The sequence below is a fragment of the Muscardinus avellanarius genome, assembly GCF_963383645.1.
Source record: "Muscardinus avellanarius genome assembly, chromosome: 1".
Lineage (NCBI taxonomy): Eukaryota > Metazoa > Chordata > Mammalia > Rodentia > Gliridae > Muscardinus > Muscardinus avellanarius.
In genome coordinates, this window is record NC_137786.1 from 28,506,803 (window position 1) to 28,515,888 (window position 9,086).

General features: G+C 48.0%; 1 pseudogene across 1 annotated transcript; it reads left to right on the top strand.

The window, feature by feature from the left end:
* The first annotated feature begins 56 nt into the window (after nucleotides 1-56).
* On the top strand, nucleotides 57-5,912 carry LOC308266095 (polycomb protein SCMH1-like; annotated as a pseudogene). The gene is made up of 4 exons: nucleotides 57-66; nucleotides 3,773-4,099; nucleotides 4,358-4,658; nucleotides 5,016-5,912. The product of its transcript is annotated as a polycomb protein SCMH1-like (transcript).
* The last annotated feature ends 3,174 nt before the right edge of the window (nucleotides 5,913-9,086 follow it).

The window sequence follows — 9,086 nt, forward strand, 5'->3', positions numbered from 1 at the left end:
GTGGAAAGTTGTTCAGTGCCGTTGCTGTCTTCCTTTGCTTGGCCTTTAGGACGAAAATGTCCAAAAGTATGATGTATAGAATCTGGCCGTTTCAGTTAGAAGTCCCCATCAACAGTGCTCAAGCTTTATTTGTGATTCTGAGGACCTCATCCACGGGCGCCCTACCGCTTAGCTGAACCCCCGGCCCTTTTTATTTTGAAACAGAATCTCGCTCAGTTACCCAGCTTGGCCTGGAACTTTCGAGACTGAAACATGCCTCCCAAATCCCAAATGCTGGGATTACAGGCGTGCACCATCACGTCCGGTTTCGAGTTTTAATATTTTTATTTATTTATTTATTTGCAGGTCTGGGGATGGAACCCGGGGGCATTCTACCTCCGAGCTACATCCCCTGCCCTGTTTTTTATTCTTTATTTTGAAACAGGGTCTCACTAAGTCGCAAAGGGCCTCACTAAGTAGCTGAGGCTGTCTGTGAACCGTGATCCTCTGGTCTCAGCCTCCCAAATGCTGGGATTACAAGCGTGCGTCACCACGCCAGGCTGAGTTTTAATATTTTAAATGAAGAGAGAGCAAGAAAGAAACCTAGTGCTAAGAGGAACTAAGGATTTGATGTGATCACAATTTTATTAACTTCAATTTCCCAAGCGTTTTCTTTTGTTTCTAAGAGGTAGAATATCAAAAGCTCTTAAAAGACTTATTTTATCTGTCTTCCCAAGTTACCAACAAATCCCTCATTTCTAACCAAAATTGCAAAGAAATTTTGTTTAAATTTCACCTTTAGGGGCTAGGGATGTAGTTCACCCTAGCACTGCAATATGAAAATAAACTCCATCGATGACGCTCAGAATTGTGTTAGATAGAGATGAGTAGGAACCACCTTTAAAGAAATCTAGTCCGGGACCCTGAGATATCTGCGATTTCCCCCTGTCTCAGCCTCCCAAGTACAGCGATTATGGTCATACTGCCACCACGTGACCTTGCTTTCTTACCTAATTAATATTCCTGTGGTCCCCCTTCTAAATCTTTTTTTTTTTTTTTTTTTTTTGCGGGTCTGGGGATGGAACCCAGAGGCATTTGACCTCCGAGCTACACCTCCTGCCCAAGTTTTTATTCTTTATTTTGAAACAGGGTCTCATTGAGTTGCCTCACTAAGTAGCTGAGGCTGTCCGTTAACCGCGATCCTCTGGTCTCAGCCTCCCAAATGTTGGGGTTACAAGCGTGAGTCACCACGCCCGGCTTCCCTCCTCAAATCTAATCCAAGTAAATATAAAATATAAACGAAGCTGATAGCAAGATCCTGTTTCAAAATAAAAATAAGACCTGGGTTGTATATTGGAAGTAGAATGCCACATGGTTCAATCCCCAGTACCATATATACAATAAACAAGCAAACAAGTAAATAAATGAAGGGAAGCTGAGTGCCATGGTGCACCCCTGAAAGTTTCTGGTCCTGGTGAGGTCAAATAACTCTTCATATTTAGAGGGGAGGGTACTGGGGATTGAACCCAAGGGCATTCTACCTCCAAGCTACACCCCCAGTCCTTTCTTTGAAACAGGGTCTCACTAGGTTGCTGAGAGCCTCACTACATTGCTGAGGCTGCCCTAAAATCTATGGCAGCCTCCCAAGTGCTGGAATTACAAGCGGGCACCACCAGCTTAATTCTCTTTCTATTATTAAAAACAGATAGTAGGCCCTAGATTTTGAAATATTTTAATTTACACATAACAGTTTAAGGCCTCTCTTTGCTCCTAATGCTGGCTAATTTCTCAGAGAATTATAAATAGAAACAAATCTTAGCTTCCATAGCAATGCATGCCAGACTCGCAGCAATCCAGTTCCTTCCCAGAACCTGACAGGCGACAGCACGTTCCCAGATGGGGGCAGCAGTTTCTTTTGGCACGTAGACCAAGCCTGGCCATTTGCATTTCTTCCTCTTTGGAATCACTTGAAACAGCTGATTTGTGTGTCTTATTTATCTTTTTCTAACAAGTGCCTAGCACATAGTAGGAATTCAATAAACATTTGCACCTGAGTGGGCAAAGTGGTGAAAAGCAGAGAGTGTTGTGATTGGTTAGTGATCAGGGAAGCAGGAGATATACTCAAGGACTACAATGCATGTATTATTTAGTGGCCACTTGCCAAATTTCAATTTTAACAAATGGTCTGGTATCTTCAGACCTCCCTCTTTCACTAGAAATGGAAAATTCCTTAGCTTCTTGCTGCAACAAAGCAAGTCATCTGGGCCTCGCTCAGTAGCTGAGGCTGCCCATGAACCATGATCCTCCGGTCTCAGCCTCCCGAATGCTGGAATTACAAGTGTATGCCACCACACCCGGCTGGCTTTTGTATTTTTATTTTTTTAACTTTTTTACCTTTTTAAAGATGCTTCTAAGCCGGGCGTGGTGGCGCATGCCTGTAATCCCCGCGCTTGGGAGGCAGAGACAGGAGGATCGCGCAGGTTCGAAGCCAGCCGCGCACGCTGGCTTAGGAGACCCTGTTTCCAAATAAAAATGTAAAAATAGGTCTGGGAGTGTAGCCCGGAGGTAGAAGGGCTTCCAGGAACCCCAGTACCACCAATAAATAAATAAATAAATAAATAAATAAATAAATAAATAAGCTTCTATTGGTGCATTATAGTCTCACATCAGAATGTAAACCATACTGACAATGGCATACATGCACAGAGCACTTGGTGCCTCCCCGTCTTCCCCTTCCCCATACAGATTACTGAGATTGACATTGGTACTTTTTTTTTTTTTTGCAGTAGTAGGGATGAAACCTAGGCAAATTTCTACCTCCAAGCGACACCTCCAGTCCTATTTTTTTATTCTTTATTTTGAAACAAGGTCTCATTGAGTTGCAAAGGGCCTCATTAAGTAGCTGACGTTATCCTCGAAATGTGATCCTCCAGTCTCAGCCTCCTGAATGCTGGGATTTCAATCGTGCGCCACCACACTCGGCTGACATTGGTATTTTCACATATGTACACATAGCCAATGGTAGTAATTTCTTCAGTGAACCGCACTTTACCCCCTCCCCTTCCCCTAGGCCACCTCCCTGGCTCCACTGTGGTTTCTCCTCCATTATCTGGTATCCCCATTACTCCCTTGCTTTCACCTATTAGAGAACACATATGAACCTTCACTCCCTGAATGCACCTGATTTTGTCTAAAATGAACCATTATATGAGCTGAAGAAATAAATGAAATGAAACAATGCAGAATCTAGTGCTTTTTGCATGGCCCAAAGGGGCCCTGTGCTGCTCCACCACAGAACTTCAAGAAATGCTGGTTTGTTGTGCTGGGCACGGTTGTGCATGCTTGTAATCTCCAAGCTTGGGAGGCTGAGACAGGATGATCACACAGGTTCAAAGCCAGCCTCAGCTACTTAGTGAGACCCTGCTTCCAAATAAAATATAAAATAAGTCTGGGAGTATATCCCGGAGGTAGAAGAGCCCCTGGGTTCAAAAGAAAGAAAGAAAGAAAGAAAGAAAGAAAGAAAGAAAGAAAGAAAGAAAGAAAGAAAGAAAGAAAGAAAGAAAGAAAGAAAGAGGGGAGGGAGGGGAAGGGAAGGGAAGAAAGGAAGGAAGGAAGGAAGGAAGGAAAGAAGGAAGGAAGGAAGAGGAAAGGAAAGGAAAGGAAAGGAAAGGAAAGGAAAGGAAAGGAAAGGAAAGGAAAAGCAAAGCTGGTTTGCTACAGTGATTTAGTTGTGAGAGTCTCTGGGGCCTTCCCTGCTTCATCATGCGGTCACCTCTAGGTCGTCTTACCTGAGACAAATACCTAAAAGAAACACGCTCAGTCTCAGCACCTGTCCATTGCTGCAAGCTGTCCTACACACCTCCAACTGACGAGTTCACGTCAGCATGAGGTGGAAGCACAGGACCCCAGGAACACCTCATCTACCTGTACTGCCACAGTAGTTGGACTGACAGGTGCTCGCCTCCGCCTGCACCCTCGTGGCAGTGACAACAAGAATGACTATTGGCGGCTGGTTGACTCAGCAGAAATACAGCCTGCTGGGAACTGTGAGAAGAATGGGGGGAGGGTGCTGCAGCCCCCTCTGGGATTCCAGCTGAATGCTTCTTCTTGGCCCATGTTCGTGTGTGTGTGTGTGTGTGTGTGTGTGTGTGTGTGTGTGTGTGAGAGAGAGATACTGGGGGTAGAACCCAGGGTATTCTGCCTCCGAGCTACACCCCCGGCCCTATTTTTTTCTTATTCTTTATTTTGAAACAGGGTCCCACTGAATTGCAAAGAGCCTCACCAAGTAGCTGAGGCTGTCCGCGAACCGCAATCCTCCTATCTCAGCCTCCCAAGCCGGGATTACAAGCGTGCGCCACCACGCCTGGCTCCCGTGTTCCTTTTGAAGATGCTGAATGGAGCAGAGATGGCTCCAATTGGGATTTTTCCACAAGGAGCCACCATCACCTTCCCACAACGTCTTCAAAATCGGGATGAAGCTAGAAGCTGTGGGCAGGAAGAACCCTCACTGTATTTGTCCAGCCATGATTGGGGAAGTTCGGGGCTCAGAGGTGCTTGTCACGTTAGATGGGTGGCAAGGGGCCTTTGACTACTGGTGCTGCTTCAATTCCCAGGACATCTTTCCTGTTGCCTGGTGTTCCTTGACTGGAGACAACCTGCAGCCACCTGGCACCAAAGTTGTGATTCCAAAGAATCCCTACCCTGCGTCTGATGTGAACACTGAGAAGCCCAGTAACCACAGCAGCACTAAAACTGTCTTGGAACATCAACCTGGGTAGAGGGGACATAAATCAGGAAAGAAGTGGGGCCAAACACCCAAGACCCTTATTCTCCATCCTATCTCTACCCCATCCAAGTCAGCTGAACCTTTGAAATTTGCGAAGAAGAGTCCTAAACCTGGCTGTAAGAGGAAACCTTGGACTTTGCTGAGCCCTCCACCCACCTCACCAACAACCAGCACCCCTGAGCTGGATACCAGTACTGTTCCCCAAGATGGTGCCACCACCCCCAGATCAGCCACGCAAGCCCGCACAGTTTGTATCTACTTGAACAAAAATGGAAGCACAGATAAGAGGTCCAGCAACTTCCTGACGATTCCAGGCCAGCCAGCACCTCTGCGGTGCTTCAGCAGGCTGTCCAGGCCTGCATCATCTGTGCTTATCACCAGAAAACTGTCTTCAACTTCCTCAAGCAGGGCACGGTGGTGAGATCATCACAGTCGTGTTTGACCGGGAACACTGTACCTTCAACCTCTCAGCAGTCAACAGCATCACCTACATCCTTCGATTCCTAGAGAAGCTCTGCCACAGCCTTTGAAGCGACAATCTGTTTGGCAACCAGCTCTTTATTCAGACTCACTTATCACTTACTGCCAGAGAGTTCAGCCACAGTCATGAAAGGTACCTACCAGATGAAACATTTGTCCTGGGGAATAGTTTGGCCCGGTCCTTGGTGCCACGCGTAGACTCTGTGGACTCTGCTTTGAATCCCACCAACTTTGTCAGCACCTCCCAGAATCTTCGAGCTCCTGGGTACTGGCCCTTGCTTCCTTTATGTGGCCTCCAGCTGGGCACTACCTCACTCACTCCAGAAGAGTGTTAAAAGAATCAAAAGAAAGAAGGGCTATGGAATCATTTTGGAAACTAAGCCATTTCCCAGAATTGGACCGATACCTGGAAAGTCAGGATGCCTCTTGATCCAGTGGCTGGGACCCCTCCTCATGGACAGGTGAGTACATGGTGCAGTGTGTTCAAGAAGCTGATCAGCTTGGACCCCCCCCCCTTCATGCTCACCTCTTTTGCAAACATGAGCTCGACGGCAAGACCCTGCTCCCGCTGTACAGTGATATGATGATGAAGTACATGGGTCTGAAGCTGGGGTCCATGCTCAAACTCTCCTTCCACATAGACCGGCTGAAGCAGGGCAAGTTCTGAGCAGAAGGCCCAGCGAGACACCGAGTGACCAGGCAGATGGGGCATTCTCCTTGGAAGGAGGGCCACCACCCTGCTCCAGACACCTCGTGGGTTCTGGGCCTCTCAGGACTCCAGGAGGCTGTGTAGAACCACCACTGCTACCCCTTCCTGCCACTGTGTGTCCTTCCATGAAGGACTGAGGAGGGAGTGTGTGGGCCCAGGGTTGGCGCTGCTCTTCCTTCCCCCAGCCCGGCAGTGGCTCTGGGGTCCCCTCTAATTATTTCTCAAGCCCAGCTGGCTTCTCACCAGGAGTTCAGACTGAGACCTTCCAAGTGACAGAGGAAGAGGCCAGCCCTTGGGCCTCAGGAGACCCTGGCATGCAGTCCCCACAGCAGCTCCCAGGCTTGGTGTGGTATCTCACCACCTCTGCCTTCCCACCACATCCCCAGACTCCAAACTCGTGGTGCAAATCTTTATCTTTCTTAAACAAATCATCATTTCTTATTGTTAATTTATTGTTTCTGGACTTGGGAAAAACCTCTGAGAATGCTTCTCTTGCTCCAGACACTGGGGGAGACCACCCTGCCCTGGTCCCAGAGAGGCTGCCCATACCAGCATGGCTCCTTTTTAGAGGACGCTGCCCCAGGGCACTCTCTGCTTGGAATGGACAGACTCCTCCCACTGTGGGGAGGAGAGGTCCTGTCATCTCTTCCTCTGTTCCCTGACTGGGCCCCTTGTAGCCCCCCGCCCTGACAGTGGGTGGGGGCTCTCCCACATGGTCCCTACCAGGGCTCCTTGCCCTCACCAGAATTGCTGCAGAAGAAGATTGGGCCTACTAATTTTAGGCCAAGAAGGCCCTAAGTTGGGGGAGGGAAGGGTCTTCAGGCTGAAATGTCCCACCCCCTCCACTGTCCTCATGCTTTTTTTAGGGATTAATTAAGCCCTTATATTTTTATTGGTGCATTGTATTCATACATCATAACAGGATTAAAAAAAAAAACTTGTGTAGACATACATGCACACATTGCCCAGTTAGCCCCTACCCGATCCCCACTCCATTCCTTCCCCAACCCTCCTTCCCATGCTTGGCTTAGTGGTTGACATCTATATGTTTGTTTAAGTACATCAGGTCCTTTAGAGAGTTTCCTTCTCCCCCCATCCCATCCCCTCAGTCAGGTTCCCTTATTTGCTCCTCTATAGGATCTCCTTTTTCACCTAGAGTTCCTCCTGTGGCTCATTAATTAAGCCCTTTTATAGAGATAAAACTTTCAATTCACAATATGAATGTGACAGTTTCATCCTTTGTGTGTAATACAGCATTTCATCAAAACATGTGCTAGATACATAAAATCTGAGATGAAAAACAATGCAAATAAAATTATTTTAAATTTGTCTTGCTGTTAATGTGCAATTTCTTTATTACTTCCTTTCTTCCTTTCTTTCTCTTTTTTTTTTTTTTTTTTTTTTTTTGGTGGTACTGGGGGGTGGAACCCAGAGGCTTTCTACCTTCAGGCTATACTCCCAGATCCACTTTATATTTTATTTGGAAACAGGGTCTCACTAAGTAGCTGAGAGCCTCACTAAGTAGCTGGGCTGGCTTTGAACCTGTGTGATCCTCCTGTCTCAGCCTCCCAAGCGCAGGGATTACAAGCATGTGCCACCACGCCCAGCCTCTTTCTTTTCTTTTTTTTTTTTTTTTTTTGGTGGTACTGGGGTTCCTGGAAGCCCTTCTTCCTCCGGGCTACACTCCCAGACCTATTTTATATTTTTGAAACAGGGTCTCTTACGCCAGCACGGCTGGCTTCGAACCTGCGCGATCCTCCTGTCTCCGCCTCCCAAGCGCGGGGATTACAAGCGTGCGCCACCACGCCCGGCTCAGCCTCTTTCTTTTTTAAAAATATTTTTATTGGCACATTGTAGTCAAACCTCTCAACGGAATACAATACTTATGAGGGTATAAGAGCACACATCATCCAATTAGCCTTTATCCGATTCCCATCCCATTCCCTCCCCCTCCCTCGATCCCATGCTTGATTTAGTGATTAACTTTTATATATTTGTTTATGTACATCATGTGTTTTAAAGAGATTCCATCTTCTCCCATCCCATCCCCTCTGATTGGTCACCTTTATTGCTCCTCCTTAGGGCCCTTTCTTCAACTGGATTTCTTCCTATTAACCATTTCTTCCTAGTTTTTGCATATTAGGGAAACTATCTGATTTTTTATTTTCTGTGATATTTCTCTGTGTATGCCACATTGTAAGTTTCAATCCCACTCTTGGAGGTTTCAGCACTGGGTGGCCACTTGGCAGGCTCTGATCTCGGCCTCACTGGCTCCAGCACTGGCCTTACCTCATGGCAGTCTGGGATCCCGGCACCAGCCTCACCCCTCAGCAGGCTCTGATCCCAGCCTTGGAAGCCCCAGCACCGGCCTTGCTTCATGGCAGGCTCCAATCCTGGCCTCACTGGCCCCAGCCCCAGCCTTGCTTCATGGCAGGCTCTGATCCCGGCCTCGCTGGCCCCAGCACCAGCCTCACCCCTCAGCAGGCTCCAGCACTGGCCTTGCCCCATGGCAGACTCCGATCCCGGCCTCGCTAGCCCAGTACAGGCCTCACCCCTTAGCAGACTCCGATCCCGGCCTTGGAGGCCCCAGCACCGGCCTTGCCTCACAGCAGGCTCTGATCTTGGACTTGCTGGCCCCGGCACCGGCCTCACCCCTTCAAACCTGCGCGATCCTCCTGTCTCTGCCTTAGGAGATCCCCACGCTTAGGAGGCAGAGACAGGAGGATCGCACAGGTTCGAAGCCAGCCGCGCTGGCTTAAGAGATCCTGTTTCCAAAAATAAAAAAGTATAAAATAGGTCTGGGAGTGTAGCCCGAGGTACAAGGGCTTCCAGGAACCCCAGTACCACCAAAAAAAAAAAAAAAAAGTTCAAGGTGGATTGGTTAGGATTTGTCTGGATCTCCTGAATCCTGGCTGCCGCCACCGCCATCTTGATCCCTCTCCAATATTTTTATTAAGAGAAGACAGTATGTGTGTTTTGAAGAGGTTGTGAGATCAAGCACTGAGCAGCAATGAATTTTATCTCCCCTCCACAAGTGGAGGCCCACAGCCTCACCACATAGAGCAGGATCTGCTGTTCCAAGCACATCCTGACCCCTGGCGCAGCAAAGGAGAGTGGTGGTCAGGTGCACTG